The sequence below is a fragment of the Bidens hawaiensis genome, unplaced genomic scaffold, assembly GCF_021521415.1.
Source record: "Bidens hawaiensis isolate Kalapana, Puna unplaced genomic scaffold, B.hawaiensis_p1.1 tig00024606_1, whole genome shotgun sequence".
Taxonomy (NCBI): domain Eukaryota; kingdom Viridiplantae; phylum Streptophyta; class Magnoliopsida; order Asterales; family Asteraceae; genus Bidens; species Bidens hawaiensis.
This window is the reverse complement of record NW_027493882.1, coordinates 185,212-203,638: the sequence shown is the minus strand read 5'-3', so window position 1 is coordinate 203,638 and position 18,427 is coordinate 185,212.

Below are 18,427 nucleotides of genomic sequence, written 5' to 3'. Positions count from 1 at the left end.
CCGTATTACGGGGTTTGTTTATATTATTCGTTTCTAATATTTATATATTATTTTAGAATTTAATTTTATTCATTGTAAATAAGTTAATAATATACTTAAGGCTTGATGATGAAATTGTTTCACCACATGAGATGTTATAACCCGGTTTAAAAGCTATCTGGGTTTGATGTGACCCGTGGCCCGCTTATTTTTTTTACTATAAAATTGATTCTTATTTATAAATAATATTTTTGTAAAAAAAACATATATTAATTTTAGTATATCTCTACTTTATAGGATTTTCATATCAATAAAATTTAGTGAGATTAATTTTTAATTTAATGAGATGTTATAACTCGTTTAAGGGTTATTTGGGCTTTGTGAGACCCATACTCGTGAATTCTAGTCAAACATAGCATTCATTTACAAATAAAATAATCTTGTGGCTTAAGAGAATGTAAGAAGCGACTAGAGAGCTTTTAAATATTTCGTTTATATATATATATATATATATATATATATATATATATATATTAAAAATTAATACTTATAGTTATATACTTATCTTTGTTTTATATATTATGAATTAACTAAATATAGAACCTCGTTATCAATGTAGCTTTACCATGAAAAGCGAGAACAAAATTTAGATGACATGTTTAAGAAAACAAGAAGCAAGCCACTAAGCGTAGAGTTTGATCTACTAGAGGAAACATATAAAAAAAGTTGGTGATTAGAGCATGTTCATAAGATGCATGACTAATGAGCTTCCTCGTCAAGTTTTCTTTCATTATTAAAGTTGCAAGAAGTTGCCCAAAGAGGAGAAAGCAACATTGTTTGGCGTTGTTAAAGTAAGTATACAATGTAATGTTTTATTCTTAATATTGCAATTTCGTAACTTTTATGTGTGTTTCATCACTTCTATTTGTAGCATTTTTGTATCTTGTCCCCTCGATAAACTCACCGCACTTGGACACAAATATCTAATGCGATTAATCATGATTTTGCTAATCACTACTGGGACCGTCAAAATAAATTTGGCCATCATTTTAAGGCAGGTGGAAGTAGACAAGACTTGGTAAATGCAAGAAAGAATCCCCATTGCTTTAATGGAATAGACTTGATCCAGCTTATATTCTTGCTTAGAAAAAAACTCAGTCATATAGCAAAATAGCCTTACTCAAGTTCTAGTACGTAGCAGGTCATATGCTCAAAGGCAACACTTGGATGTAAGAAAAGTTAGTAGAATTCAAAGAAATGTATATTCACTTAAATAACCACTTAAAATTTAAATAAATAAATCATATGAAAGTATCTCCAAATAATGCATGGTAGTGCTTAAAGTCAAAAAGTAGAAATCATAACATAATTTCTCCCACCTTCTCCTCAATATCATTTCAGTAGATATTTCAGAGGCAACAAATCAAAATAATTTTCGCAATCTTCTTAAGCAATCAGATGAGTCACGTCAGAAGACTGTTCCTTGAACTGTGATATAGACGTGAACAAAAAAACCGGTTCCGGAACCTAACTGGTGGAACCAAACCGGAACCGGTTCCAGTTCCAACCCGGTTGGAACAATACCCCGGTTTGGGTATTTTTGTACCCGAAAATCGTACCCAGTTCTCCTATTTGTATGTCAGTACCAGTTCCAACCCGGTTCCTACCAGGTTCTTAATTGGAACCGGTTCGGTTCGTACCCGGAAAAACCGGTTCCGACGGGTTTTTTTGAAGGGTCAAACAAAAGTCAAACTAGCCGTTGGAACCGGTTCCAATGGTAATATAGCCGTTGGAACCGGTTTTTTAGACACCAATTAGCCGTTAGAACCGGTTCCAACGGTAATATAGCCGTTGGAACCGGTTTTTGAGACAATAGATCCGTTGGAACCGGTTCCAACGGTAATATAGCCGTTGGAACCGGTTTTTGATGCCCAAACCTATATATAACTTGTTTCCATTACTTGTTTCACCACCAAACTCAAAAACAAACTAAAATACTACTCCTTTAGCAAACCCGTTCCTTTACCCGACCATCCAACTAAATATTATTATGGCACCCATCAAAAAAACTAACAACAAGGCTAAGAAGAGTGTTTTTGTTGCCCCCGTTCCTGTTACGGAGGACCCAAGGGTTGTTACGGTAGTCAACCATAACCGCAACCAAGACATATGGAAGAATTGGGATTTGATTGTGGATGACGAAGGTTATCAAAAGGCTCGTTGCAAACTATGTGGTTCAATATTAAAGCACGATTCCAACTCTACTTTGAGAAAGCACATCGAGAAGCCATATTGCAAGGCGTTGAAAGGGATTGGCGCGACCGATCAAATTGACTTGGGTAAAGATGGTACACTATTTCGTTACAACACGACTCAAGTTCAAGATAGAATGGCAAAGTTCGTTATTCAACGAGGTTTGCCGTTTAACCACTTTGATGACCCGGAGTTGACGTCGTTGATTCGCGAAACTCTACAACCGAGATACACACATGTAAGTCGTACTACCTTAAGACGTCATTGTATCAGGTTGTGGGAGTGTGCTAAAAAATAGTTAATCGAGTCTTTTCATTCTTTAGAAGCCATGGTTAGTTTAACTACCGATGTTTGGTCGGCACCACACGGGTTGCCCGAATCATACATATGTGTCACCGCTCATTGGGTTGATCCGGTGACATGGCAATTGATGAAACGCACCATCGCTTTTGAAAACTTCCCGTTCCCACATACCGCCGAAAAATTGTTTGAATTACTTGATGAAGTTATAACGACTTACAACTTGAGAAATAAAATGTTTTCGATTTCGTTTGACAACGCTTCAAACAATACTAAGGCGGCTGAAAAATTTATCATTAAATATTCACCACCTTGTTTCGGGGATTTTTTTCATGTCCGATGTGTTGCACATATCATCAACTTGGTTGTTCAAATAGGTCTTGACAATGAACACATTTGTGATGATTTAAAATACTTTAGACTTATGTTACAAGATGTCTTCAAAAGTGGTAAAAGAAGACATCTTGAATATAAGAACTATTGCAAGTCGGTTGAAAGAAAGTATTTGGGGCCGAATTGGGACGTTCCAACCCGTTGGAACTCAACTTGTCATATGTTAAAGTGTGCTTTTGCCCAACGCCAAACTTTACAAGCTTTTCATAACAATCTTGTTGAAGAACGCGAGGCCGATATGTTTCCGGAAAGTGTTTGGGTCCAAGTCGGTTATTTGTTGGAGTATCTTGATGTGTTCAAAAAGTCAACAACAAAATTATCGGGAGTCTATTACCCTACTAGTTGTTGGGTTTTGCAAGAATTGTACTATATGTCTTGTGTTTTTAAAAGCTTTGCGGAGAAGAACAAACTCTTCGAAAATATTGTTGCGGTGATGAAAGAAAAGTTCATAAAATATTTTGAAAACATACCGTCGGTCTTTACTTGTGCCGCCGCATTAAACCCCTATTGGAATGTTAATGGGGTTGAAACAACGATTGAGGAAATATTCGACAACTTAGGTATACACGAGATTGACCCGAAGTTGTCGACGGAAGCGAAGGACAAGTTCAACAAAAACCTTCAAGACCTTTATGACCATTATTTTCAAATGTATGGTCCAAGCACGAGATCATCTTTTGTGAAATAAACAACAACTGGTAGGCCGTGCAATGACCCACTTATAAACTTGATGAATGGGATTCGTGAATCGGCATCTAAGAGGCAAAGAGGAAACACACCAAGTAGCGAACTTGGTCGATATAGTGGAGCAAACTATGTTGAGGGCGCAACGGTCGACGAAATTCGCAATATTGATTTGTTGGCTTGGTGGAAAGGTAAACAAAACGAATTTCCCATTCTATCCGCCATGGCTCGTGATTTGCTTGCCGTACAAGCCTCAACGGTTGCTTCCGAATCGGTTTTTTCTCTTAGTGGGAGGGTGTTATCTATGCGAAGAACAAAACTAACTCCCGAGTCTCTAGAGGTTTGCATTTGCCTAAAGGACCATTTGGATGCGGTGGATCGTGTACAACACAAGGCGAACTTTGAAGACGAAATACCAATAGAGCGTCATATTCATGATGAGGAGGCGGAGGACGGGGTTTCTTCCGATAACGAAAACGAGGGTGAAGACGAGAATGAAGACGAAGAAGAGTTGTAATTATTTGTTTTGGTAAAATTATTTGTAACTTGTTCAACTAATATTTAGTTTTGATTTGTTTTATTATAATTACTTTTGTTACTGTAGGTTCCCTGGACGGATCACACGAGATATCCCGATATGCACAGGTGCGGAATCCCTGTGTAGATCGTTACGGACGTAGAATATAATCACACAAACACACGTACACACGATACGAACAAAACTCACGTTATATTGATAACCCAAACCGTGTTACTTACAGACTCACGTCAATAGACTCACGTAAACTGAACTCGATCAACCAAAACACTAACTGACCAACTAATTAGCCGATAACAGTAAACTACTTAAATACACGACAACTTCGCCTCAGGCGAAGTTGTCGTGTATTTAAGTAGTTGGCGAACTTGTCAACAACTTCGCTTGGTTAACAAGTTCGCCTAAGCGAACTTGTCGACAACTTCGCTTCTAAACAAACAATTACATAAACAATATTACAGACTCGATTACAGACATTAGACATATGAACTACTGACATCTATGCACCAACAGACTCCCCCTTGGCAGTAGCTTCATATCTTGATCTTTCAGCTCTTGTCTCGTAATCCTGTATCTTCATGCGTGCACTCCTTCTCTAACACACACCGTGACTACTCGCTGATACTTCCTTGCTTCATCCTTCCAAGCAGGAATGTAGAATATCTTCTTTTCGTTCAACGCTTGCAAATCAGCTTTCGATAAGTTAACAAGATGCATCGGGTCATACACCCTCAGCACTTCTTGTTCATCTTCGTCTTCCATCACGGCTTCAGCAGTCTGGCAATCAACGTACCACCATTTCAGATTCTTCAACACATCTTGAGGCATATTCTTCATTGGAACCTCCTTGATGCATCGGATCGGCTTGTACTTCATCACCATCCATGGCTTGCCATCTGCTCTCAATCCCCTCTCTGTATCCTCCACGAGCTTTCCCTTCTGTGGCTTTAATAGTTCAAACTTCTTTTCTTTTATGCCTTCTTTCCACACAATCTTCTCAATCATTCTTGCCATATTGTTGTCACTTCTGTTGATCAGGCCCAACCTGCCCAAATCTTTCACCTCGCATTCCGGCAACGTATTGAGAGATCTCAACATTCGTTTGAAGTATTGAATGCCATCATAACGCTTCACCACAAACAACTTGATCTGTTCATCATAAATCCAACAGATGATTCCCTTCTTCGACTCAGCATAGCCTTTGATGTTATAACTTTTCTTGAACATGGCTGGAACAGCAGGCTTCTTGGTCTTGATAAACCAATGAGCACAGCCTTCCTTCCACCTAGGCTGCTCCTCCCACTCAGTCTCATCCATCTCAACACTCACATCGGCTTTCTCAGCCTCAGGGATCTCGTGTTCAACGTTTTCTTCTACTATCTCCCCCTCTTCTATTCCATCTTCAATCGCAATCTGCTCACCGATCTTCTCAATCATGTCACTCGGTAGCACATCTTCATCAAACAGTACATCGTCACTGAACATGTCATCATCAAGCTCTTTCAGCGCATCGATCACATCATCTTCAACTAACACCACATCATCACCAGAACCACCAGCCACGTCAGTAGACTCCCCCCCAGCTGTGGAAGTACCAAGAGCTTCAGAAGTTCTTGGCAGCTCACCACCTGCATCTTTCGATGCATTGGGATCATCGTCTCGGTCATTCTTCTTCTTCGTTCTGAGCTCGTCGCCCTTACAGCTCATCTCCCCTGAGATGCCAAGAACTCCTTCAAGGCATCTATGATTTTTCCATGCTCAACCAGGAGGGATGCCTGTAGTTGATTTGCTTCCACTAGGCTTTGAATAGTCTTCGACTGTTCTGCCACGATCCGCTCTAGTGAAGCTATCCTTTCTGTGTCTGACATTGGCGAAGGCGAGACTTCAGAAGCAGGCGTAACCGCAGGTGGTATCATACCTGATAACCCTGCAGCTGTGACGACCGTTGACTCCACAAAACGAGCAGCTACCACCGATTGAGTAAGCGTTGGCGGTGGTAGAGACACGATCTCCGGAGCCGACGTCTGGATGGTAGCGGAGGATGGAATGTCAGCCGTTGATGTAGCCACCACGGGAACATCCGCAGCGCTTGTACTTGTCACCTGTATAGAAGAAGGAACAATGGACATACCAGACAGTGCGGCCGAAGCAAATCGTACAGTCCTTGAAGTCTCTCCAGCTCCCATGCCAGCACCTGTTCTCTCCCGTCTTGATCTTCTAATCAGCTTATGAATGTCCTCTTCTTCTTCCGACTCATCATCGTCCTCCGTTCTCTTCCTCTTCCCAATCATTCTTTCTCGAGACACCATCAACCGTCTCCCCTCAGCCATAATCTCATCCAAGTATGAGTCAGCCATCGAAGTTGCTGCTCTAGTAACACTTACACCCGAACTCTGTGCAGCTGAGACTTGCACCTCTTCAACTTGATCCATGTCAAAGTAGCCTTGACCTCCAAAAACAGCGTCAAGGTCTATATCCTCAGCAGATGATGCAACAGGCACAGCAGGAGCAGAAACAGCTTGAGTTGCTCTTGCCTGTTGCGGTTGAGGATCTCTGAACTCGTCCCCGCCAGCAGGAACATACTCTGGGTTGATTAAAAACCCAAATAGAGGAGTATGCCTGGGACGACGTTCAGGATTGCTCCTCGCACTTGACGTGCGGCATTGAGAAAAGATACGTTTGCTCACTGATTCTACGTATCTGATCGGGCGTCTCTGAGGTAGAGCCGGAGCCACATGGTTCAATATCATCTGTAGAAAGCGTGGGTACATGATGAACCGCTCCCGAGACATCGCCCGTCTTTGTCTATCAAGCTCGTAAAAGACCATTTGACTGAAACTATAACGCTTGTTATAGGTCAGTGCAGTCATGGCAGACTGCATGGTCGCACCCATTCCGTCTGTGCCCGCCTTCCTCCCCGACATGCACACGATCATAACGTGCATGAGGAAGCGCCACTGGTCTAGAAGGAAACCCTTCCTCCTCTGGGTGTCTCCTAATGGACCAGAGTAGCCCATTCGAAGAAATGCTCCATCACGAAAAGGAGCTACGAACTCAGTTGGATCGTCTCGAGTCTTGTCTCCGAACCGTAGAGCCACCCGGATCTGTTCAGAGTTGAACTGAACCTGTTGATTGTTCACCGTAGCTCTCATCACCGGGGGCTCAACACGGCAATCATATTCTACCGTCTCCCAGAAGTCTTCGATGTTCGGTAGAGATATCGGCAACGTGTTGGTAATCGCGTGAAAAATCCTCGAGCGCAGAAGGAACGTGATAATCTCGCGGTAGTCGTCCACACCGCTCGCCTCCGGGTCAAGAGTGATGTACATATTGTGACCCGGGAAAAACTGTCTCTGATTGTCACCATCATCGCCTCCTGCACCTCCAGCACCCGCTACCGCAGCCATATCATAGTCGCGCAGCTGTTGTTGTATCCAAAGAACCTCAGAGCAGCAGTTGGATGCAGCCATGTATTCTGCCTCACAGGTTGAAATTGCGACTGAAGTCTGCTTCTTGCATTGCCACGACACCAATCTGCCACCAAGAAACTGACAACCTCCAGTTGTTGACTTCCGACTCTGATTGCACCCTCCATAATCAGAGTCTGTGTAAGCGACAAGCTCCAAGTCTCCTCCTCTCGGGTACCACAACCCCAGCTTCGGCTTGCCCTTGAGATACCGCAGTATCCTCTTTGCACCTTTCAAATGAGATTCTTTTGGATTTGCCTGAAAACGTGCACAAAGACAAACAGCAAACATTATATCAGGCCTAGATGCAGTTAAGTACATTAAAGAACCTATTATCGCCCGATATTGAGTTGGGTCCACATCTGCATCACCGTCTACTTCAGCACCCAATTTGTGATTGACGCAGATTGGAGTATCATATGGAGAACTGTCCTCCATCTTGAAGCGCTTGAGCACATCATGAACATACTTCGTCTGATGAATGAACATCCCGCCCTTCCTCTGATCAACCTGCAATCCTAGAAAGAAAGTTAGTTCACCCATAGCACTCATTTCAAACCTTTTCTTCATGACGGCTTCAAACTCCTGACACATGGAGACTTTTGATGCAGCAAAAATAATGTCGTCCACGTAGACTTGTACCAGCAGGATGTCGCTTCCATCTCTTTTGAAGAACAACGTGCTATCAATTTTCCCTCTTTCAAAACCATTCTCGAGCAAGTAATCCGATAAAGTTGCATACCAGGCACGAGGTGCCTGATGTAATCCATACAACGCCTTGCTCAACCTGTACACGTGATCTGGATAGTCTGGGTCAGGAAAACCCGGAGGTTGCTCAACATACACAACCTCATCAACTTTCCCGTTCAAAAACGCACTCTTCACGTCTAGCTGAAACACCTTCATCTTTTCATAAGCAGCAAACGCCAAAAACAATCTTATGGCTTCCAACCTAGCGACAGGAGCAAACACTTCGTTATAATCAATCCCCTCTTGTTGATTAAAACCTTTCACGACAAGTCTCGCCTTGTTTCTTATAATGATCCCCTTATCATCTCTCTTGCACTTGAACACCCATTTTGTGCCTATCGCATGCACATTCTTTGGTTTTTCAACCAAAGTCCAAACTTCCATCTTCTCGAATTGAGCCAACTCTTCTTGCATGGCCTCGACCCACGAGCTGTCCTTTAAAGCCATTTGATAATTTTTCGGTTCAATCTGGCTTATAAAGCAGGTATACAGACATTCATCGATTATTCCTGTCTCCTTAATGCTTGTATAAACACAGGTATGTTCATTCAAGCTACTTCTCGTTTGTACACCTGAGGACACATCACCAATCACATTATCCAAAGGGTGATCCTTATGAATTCTCGTGGTCGGAACAGAACCGACATGCAAATTATCTTCCAAATTAGAAGAGATCTCATCAATGGTTGTTTCATGCTGAGAGTGAAAAGGATTGATAAATTCTTCTTCAGTTGAGGCAGCAGGGGTATCGATAGTGTTTGATGAGGAAGGTTGACATTTATCAATCAGTTGTCTTTGTAATAGATTTTCTTCCTCATCGAGTATCATCTTCGTCGCAGCTCTTTCTTCTTCTTCAGAAATCTCCAAATCCGGTACGTTAAACGACTTAAAAAGCTTAACATAGTCGAAAAGCTCAGCAGGTCCATTGCTAGGTTTTGGCGGTTGGTAACTTGTGATGTCAGTGTTACACACCACCTCCACCTTGCAAGTCGAAGTATTGAAGACCCGTCTGTTGGGAGTACCAACAACATAACCGACTAATATTCCTTCATCGGCTACTTTCCCAAATTTAGAATTTTTCTTCAAGATCGAACAAGGGGACCCGAATGGTTCAAGACCACTCAAGTTGGGCTTCCTTCCATGCATAAGCTCGTAGCAAGTTTTACCAAGTCTCTTAACGGTTAACACTCTATTCAGAACATAGCAGGCTGTAGCAACCGCTTCAGCCCAGAACATCACAGGAAGCTTCGAATCTGCCAGCATAGTCCTGGCTCCTTCAATTAAAGTTCGGTTCTTCCTTTCAGCCACTCCATTCTGTTGCGGAGTATACGGAGCGCTGTATTGATGTTCAATTCCTTTCTGAAGACAGAAGATCTCCATTTCAAAGTTCTTGAACTCCGTCCCATTGTCACTTCTGATGAACTTAACAGTTTTACTCATGACGTTCTCAACTTTAGTAATCAAATTCTTCACCATTTGAGCCGTCTCATCTTTCGATTTCAGAAAATATACCCACGAATATCGCGAGTAGTCATCAGTGATCACCAAGCAGTAAGAAGTACCTCCTAGACTTTGTACATTCACTGGACCGAAGAGATCCATGTGAAGCAGTTCTAGAGTACTGGCAATTGAGTTGACCTTCTTTGTGAGATGGGATTTCTTGTGTTGCTTTCCCTTCTTGCATGCTATACATTTGTCTTCAAAGTTAAAACTTTTCAAGGGAACGCCCATTACAAGCCCATTTTTGACAATGTGGTTCATCTTCCGAAGATGAATGTGCCCCATCCTTCTGTGCCATAGTTCGGATTCTGATTCGCTTGCCTTCGTCATTAAACATGATTCTCCCGTGGCCATTTCAGTAGACCTCATATCCATCACATACGTATTTGTATCACGTGGAGCTTTCATCACTATCCACTCGTCTGGCATCTGAAAACCAGGCTTCAACACGATCGCCTCATTCTTCGTGAAGTGAACAGTATACTCCTTATCACAAATCTGCGACACACTCAGCAGATTGTGCTTCAGCTCTTCTACAAAATTCACATTCTCAAGTGTCATCTTCCCATTGGACACCGTTCCTTTTCCAGTAATTCTTCCTCCACTTTCACCAGCAAAACTAACTCTTGCTCCCTGAACAGGTTTTAAGTCGTGCAACAAGTATTTGTTGCCCGTCATGTGCCGGGAACAGCCGCTATCTACAATCCAAAGACTGTGGGCAGCCCTGTTCAACTGTTCCTGCACAATAAAGCAAATGATTAGAATCTAGGGACCCAAGACCAATTGGTCTTGGATCTATACATCCCGTACTTCTGCTTTCCAAAGTTAGCATTTGGATAATTTCTGTCAGTCCTAGTAGGAAATCTCCTTGGAAATTGAATGTGAGGCCTTCCAAACCTATGTGTATTGAAAGTATTATATCTTACGGTTTGGTGATCAGCATTGTAAAACTGAGGTTTGTTTCTTTGACAACCTGAATTAGTTACATTTTGAAACTTTAAAGGGTTTTCATTCTTAAAATTACCATTAAGCGTATGCTCAGTTTTAATAGGTCTCACGCCTCTGAATTTAGGCGTCAGAGGACAATCTGCAACAAGATGTCCTACCTTATTACATCTAAAACAACACCTATACTCCATTTTCTTTTCGAAGGTTGTTTTTGATGTAGAGGCAGTGTTACAGGCCGTTCGTCTCACATAAGGTGGGACGTACGGGTTGAGTGGAGTACTCTTTTTAGAAGTTTTATCTTTATCTCCACCAGTGGGTAACACTACCTTCTCTTTTGTCTTACCCGATTCGGACAACTTATCCGAATCCGATGAGACAGGACTTGTAACAGAAATGTTTACACTTGAAACAGGCGAACTCGTTTCGCCACTACTAACATTTGATTCTTTACTTGTAACCTTGATTGGAACTGTCTGAGGAACTTCAAAATCAGCAGATTTCTGTACACTAGGGTTAAAAGTGTAATTGTGGTTATACGGTGGTGGAACCTCGTGATAACCAATTCCTCCTCTCTTTGTAGAGGAACCTTGATCACTAACAAGGTGATCAAGAATAGCTGAGGAATTTCTGAACTGTTCTAGTTTTCGGTTCAGTTCCACCACTTTCACCTGGTGGTCAGCAATCTGCTTTTCACGTTCAGCAATCAGTTTAGTCTTTTCTTCTAAAACCTCATAACTAAGATCAATAACTTCAATTTTTTCAGCAAGTTTAGTTTTTAAGCTTTTAACATCTTTTTCACACGCTTTAATTTTAACTTTGTAACTGTTTTCTCTTGCTTTTGTAAAGTGATGATCTTCTTTAAGAGTTTTAAATTCAGCATCTAAACGAACATACTGATCAGTTATAGTAGCAAGTTGCTCAGACAAATTCTCGCATTTAGTACAAAAAGATTTAGAACTTACCTCGGAGACTTGATCATTGTTATCTGCCATGAAAGCTTTTTCCTTACCAGTCGCTTTCTCTTCTCCGGTAGTCTTCTCACGTTCTTCAGTCTCAACCTTAGCCATATTAGCCTGTTCACTAGTTTCATTCAAATGCAGGTTCCAGTTGTATTCGCCTGCTTCTCTAGACAGCATGGCATTGACATCTTTAGTACTTCCAGTGTGCTGTGCAGACCGGCCCTGACCACGTTCAACTCTCTCGTTTCTGCAATCTTTGGCAAAGTGCCCGTTTTGTTGACAGTTATAGCACCTCACCTTAGACTTGTCGAACCCTGGCCTGCCTCCAACAAACTTTCTCCCCGTCTTTCTCATGAACTTCTTCACTCTCCTCACTATCATGGCCATCTGCCATTGTAAATCCATCTCCTCCAGATCATCAGCATCGATCTGGTCGTAGTCTTCATCTAGCATCGCCGGATCAACCACCTTTCCTTGAATATAATTTTCATAAGAAGCAATAAATGAAGCATAGAGGCCAAACTGCTCTTCAGCAGATTTGACGCTCATTGGCATCTTTGAGTAATTATTGCTTGAGGAACTTGAAGATCCACTAATCTTGCTTGCTGACTGTTGAGTACCACTTGATCCACCCGCCACAAAGCAAACATCCCCATTTGAGTTTACTGACACTTGCCCCTCCTGTGAAGAATTGGCACCCGACTCGCCCTTCGAGTAGTAGGCGGCAGAATCAGTCTTTGAACTTGTATTGGAGTTTACTTTAGCTCCGTACATGCCTGGATCTTGAACCTGATCCATAGATGTTTCTTTTCTTACCATATTAAGCTCAAAAGTTCTGAGCTTGTTGACAGCGGTTTCAAGATCATAAGTAGGGAAGTCCTTGTCTTCCCTCATCAGTACAGTATACATCTCCCATTTTGGTGGGAGAGCATCGAGAAGTTTTTCTACAATCTCTTCTTCTCGGTAGGAAATGGAGTAGTTACTCAATTCAGTCATTAGATGATAATATCGCGTGATAATATCATCAAGAGATTCGTTCTTTAAGTACTTAAAGACTGAAAATTGAGTTTTAAGCAGCTTTATCTTTGAGGCCCGAATGCCTACATTTCCTTCGAATCTGCTCTCAAGAGCTTCCCAAAGCTCTCTAGCTGATGTATACTTTCTGAAAGTATGGAGGATCTCCTGTGGAAGAGCCATTGTGATTGCAGCATGAGCCTTGCTTTCGGCTTCATACATCTTCTTCTCCTCTTCTTCCATTTTACTGTATTTCTTGATTTGGTCTCGACCCTCATACTCCATGATCGGTGGAATAAATCCATCTTGGATACATACCCACATCTTCGCATCCTGGTACTTAACATACTGTATGAACCGATCCTTCCACGCGACAAAATCGGTTCCCTTCAGCAACCTTGGGGCCTTTGTAGCTGACCCCGCTTCAACTTCCATATTGATAAGCTCTGAAATGTTGATTGACGACATCCTTCTTGAAGACTAAGAAACCCGAAAAATTCTGAAAAGGGCGAAGTTAGAAAAATTTCTTCGAAACAGTACTGTAGGCGAAGTTAAGTATAACTTCGCTTAAGTAATAACTTCGCTGGATCCTTCTTAAATTCGCGTAACTGGGCGAAGTTGAGAATAACTTCGCTTAGGATAAGCGAACTTAGAAAGTAAGCGAACTTGAAGAGAACTTCGCTGAACTGGGCGAACTTGAGAAGAACTTCGCTGAGTTAGGCGAAGTTGAGGAGGTAGGCGAAGTTGTGAATAACTTCGCTTCTCCTTATATCTTCGCTGAAACCCTACGAATCCTGACGGCAACTTCGCCTGATGAACAGCAACTTCGCCTGACGAACTGAAACTTTCTGCAGATCTGAAAAACGGATTTTAACGACGATTTTGACGGTTTGAAGGCTTAAACACACTGGTAGGAAGCTAGAATGAGCAAAAACACCACAAACTCGTCCCGGTAATACCCGAAATGAGACGAATTCTACACCCGCGTGAATATCCCGAACCACACAATCGAGCAAATGCTCTGATACCAATTGTAGGTTCCCTGGACGGATCACACGAGATATCCCGATATGCACAGGTGCGGAATCCCTGTGTAGATCGTTACGGACGTAGAATATAATCACACAAACACACGTACACACGATACGAACAAAACTCACGTTATATTGATAACCCGAACCGTGTTACTTACAGACTCACGTCAATAGACTCACGTAAACTGAACTCAATCAACCAAAACACTAACTGACCAACTAATTAACCGATAACAGTAAACTACTTAAATACACGACAACTTCGCCTCAGGCGAAGTTGTCTATAACTTCGCTCGTTGAACAAGTTCGCCTAGGCGAACTTGTCAACAACTTCGCTTGGTTAACAAGTTCGCCTAAGCGAACTTGTCAACAACTTCGCTTCTAAACAAACAATTACATAAACAATATTACAAACTCGATTACAGACATTAGACATATGAACTACTGACATCTATGCACCAACAGTTACTCATGATTAATTTTTGTTACTTTTTTAATAACGACGAACATTTTATTTATTTAAAAACTAACTATTACAAACATTATTAAAACATAAACGATACTAAACATAACAACTAAAACATAAAAAACAAAGTCCGTCGTTTTAATCCGGGAATACTTATTTTTGGGTTGTAGAGCCGGACGACTCTCCCACTTCCGTTTTTTTAGCTTCCAATCTTCTTTTTTCTCGACAATACTTATTCGTATGTTTTCGTAATGTCGAGTTGGACCCTGCTTTATGAAACTTCGAGCAATATTTGCAACGTGCCAACTCATGTGAGTCGGTCATGAGACACAAATCGTAATGAACCCAAACATCGGGGCATCTTGTTGTTTCGATCACCATAACAACGTCATCATTGGTTGCCATTTGTTGTCGGTTTAAGGTTAATTGTGGTTTGGAGTGTGTTTTATAGTTTTGGAAGTGGTTTAACAAGTAAACAAACAAACCTTGCTATTTATAGTAAGAAAATAACCTATTTATAGTTAAAAAACCGGTTCCAACGGTAAAAAACGGCTATATAGCCGTTGGAACCGGTTCCTAACGGCTCTAATATTTAAATTTCAAAAAAAACCGGTGGAACCGGTTTTTACGTAAAAACCGGTTCCGGTTCATACCCTACCCGGTTCTTAAAAGTTCGCATATCTGGGCATCGGTTCGGGTCGGGAACCGAACCGGTTCTTGATTGGAACCGGTGCCATTTTACAACCCGGTGTGAAAAAACCGGTTTGGAACCGGTTCGGGTTTTCCATTTGAACCCGATTTGTGCACCTCTACTGTGATACACCTGCCTCATAAGAGATTTATTTTAGCATTAGCCCATTGGTTTTTAAAAGCCCATACCAGCTTCATCTCTAGCCTCATAACCAGTTTCCAATATTTCCTGTTCTTTTGTTTTCTCTCTAGCAACAACGGCCCTCACTTCCAACAAGCCCCTTTCATACGCTAGACTAAAACCGGCACAAGACATCACCACCAATCGCTACCAACACGTGCAGACCTACACTGTAATAAACCGGTAACCACCATCGCCGAGCATCATCTACACCATAATCGTTACCTTCATCACAGAACCACCTTCGTCACCATAAACAGACAGCCATCGTCGTCCTCATCTTCCTGCCGAAACAGAAATATTCCGACGACCTGCAATTTGCCACCAGCAACATCCCTCTACCCAAATATCCACAAACCTCTTCCGCAAGCCATGCAACCATAACCAGCCATGCCGCCACCACATTGGGTAACACCGAAATCATGTTTGCAAACACGGATTTCACCAACAATAGCTGTCAGCACTCGTTAGCGTCCTTCCCAATCACCGGATCATCTGAAGTCGGACCGCCGCTGCCCTCGCACTTTCATGCGACCATTATTCTCATACATGTCCGTAACACTTCATAAGGTAACCGGAACCAAAAGCTTTAATCTTGTTTTGATTTTGGTATATATGAACATGGTTATAATTAGTTATAAGCTAGATATATAGATATATGATGGTAGTTCAAAAACAAATAGAAATAGAAACAAGTATATTGGTATGTTGAAGTAGAACCGATGCTCAAGTATATTGGTAAGAAGAGTGAGATTGTGAGAAGTGAAAGGAAACAAAAGTTGGTATTTTCATTGAAAACGTTAGTCAGAAAACTAAATTTGAAGTAAATAAATTTTTAAAACATTGGTGATAACATTGAACTCATTACATGTTTAAACCTTACTATTGCTTTAAAGTAACATGTTATTTGAAAATAGATTTAATGTTTTAATTAGTTATTAATCCATATATATATATATATATATATATATTCTTTAAAAACAATGATATTATTTTACACATATTGACCATCAGTAATTAAACACTCGATTATGTTCTTAGTCACATTAAACAAATTTATGTGTAGGCGTACGCGACCTTATGTGATACATGACCCACGATGTAGGTATATCCAAAGTACACATAAATGGTTATCACCTATATTTTATAAGACAACATATCGACTAACAAGGTACGGATCCTTACCCCCTTCCTTTGTTATCTGGTTCGATTGTAGTAACCCCTATGACTAAGACCTGGAACTCTTAACTTGTTTGGCTTTCCGTTCGTTTCATGTTTCTTACGGTTATTTTGTTTCATTGCAACAAGACATTTGAAACTTGTATGTTCCAGGGAAGTAATATGAATTTCGAACATCATGGAAACCCAAACTTTGATCACATATCTGGGTGTTGTGGATACGATGCGGTATTTCCTATCTACAAACACTCGGCTATATTATCAAAGTACTGTTAACCAAGATGTGTGGGCTTCATGTTGCGCTCAATTTTTCAAGTATGTTATACTTGGGTCTATAATACGTTAATTGTCTGTTACGTTTTAACAAAAACAAGCATGCGGTAGATTTAAATTAATTTTGCTCATTACCGCACGTTCCGATACTGAACTTTTAAATGCTTCAAAAATATATATTTTTATGCTCTGTTACCCTGAGTGCTACGCTTCTCATGGAATGTCCCACGAGCATGTTGTTGTGGCACCGACAACATGTGCTCCTTCCGTGACGGAGAGATTAGTTCACGGCGTCCATAGGTACAGGTGTGGTACAAAGCTACTAGGAGGCGTATGGATCGATCCTAGCTCTGTTTCAGTTTCTGTTTCTGGGAATGGATGTAGGTGTGCCAACCTGCCCCATTCCATGTGATTGGTATACAGGAATGGCCCCCTGTATATCGTCACCTCTGTTTCTATTACTGTTTGGCTCATGGGTACATCCGTATGATATGAACTATTTGTTACTGTTTAAACTATCAGTTATTATTATGAAATATTTGTACCGTTATGAATCATCTGTTACTGTTCTGAATTCTCTGTTATTGACTCAGAAGTTATTATTTTGACATATCCGAAAGTGTTTCGGCTTATTGTTTACGCGAATTGTTTTATTGACTGTGCACCGCTTATCGAATTTGTTTTATTGTTACTGAAAATTGTTTTGCTATCGCCATCGTAAACTGTATTTAAACTTACTATTTTACCTAGAACATTTTAAATACTCGAGCCTATTATTCCATACTGGGCATTCGGCTCAATCCGTAAATTTTCCCCTCTCAGGTTCACAGATTACTTTGGGCGGGATGGAGAGAGTGAACTAACTGTTAGGATGCTTATGAATATTTCTAAGTAATGGAATTATGTCTTCTGTCTCTATATACCTCCGTACAAAGTGACACGTAAGCCCTTTTCGGGTTGGGGTGTTACATTCACAATCATTCATTTCTTAATAATATTATTGTTGTTGTTTACAAGTGCGATCTACAGGAATGACAATGAAATTGAGAGCGGGAGGTCGATGCACCATAATATGACAAAGAGGATGGGTTAACTTAGTCAATTGCGTGCCGAGGTCTATCGAATTGACAAGAACAAAGGTGGGTTGAATCAAGATGTTGAAAATGGAGATATGTATGAAGGTAGTGAGTAATTACAATTACTAATATATATATATATATATATGTATATATATATATATATATATATGTATATATATATATATATTATAATAAAACATAACTTTGGTGACGCAAGTACCTGATTGGGCTACTTGGCGGCACCTAAGTGGTCGGTGGCATTTTTTTGTCTTTTTTTATCTATTTTACAATACATTGACAAAATCCCAATTTTTTTTTCTTTGTCTTTTTATTAAGTTCCGATACGATAACTAACGTGACGAAAAATGACCTAATTCGTGTTGACTTACCGCATTTTATTTTAGTTCCGATACCGTAACAAGCGTAACGAAAACCGACCGAATGACAAATTTGATTTTGTTTTGTTATTTTGTTTTGTTGTGTTTTAGTTTTGGTACCGTAACAAACGTGACGGACACCGACCAAATTTGCGTAGATAACGCCCTGGAATGACAACGCTCAGGTTTTACCAATGCCCGAGCTTTACTGACCAACAGCACCTCATTGGTTTACCAAAATTTTTAATTTATTTTATGTTTTAGTTCTGATACCATAACGCACGTAATCGATACTGGTCGAATTCCTGTCGACTTACCGCCTCAACGACCGAGACCGATAATGATTGAGTTTTACCATTGCAC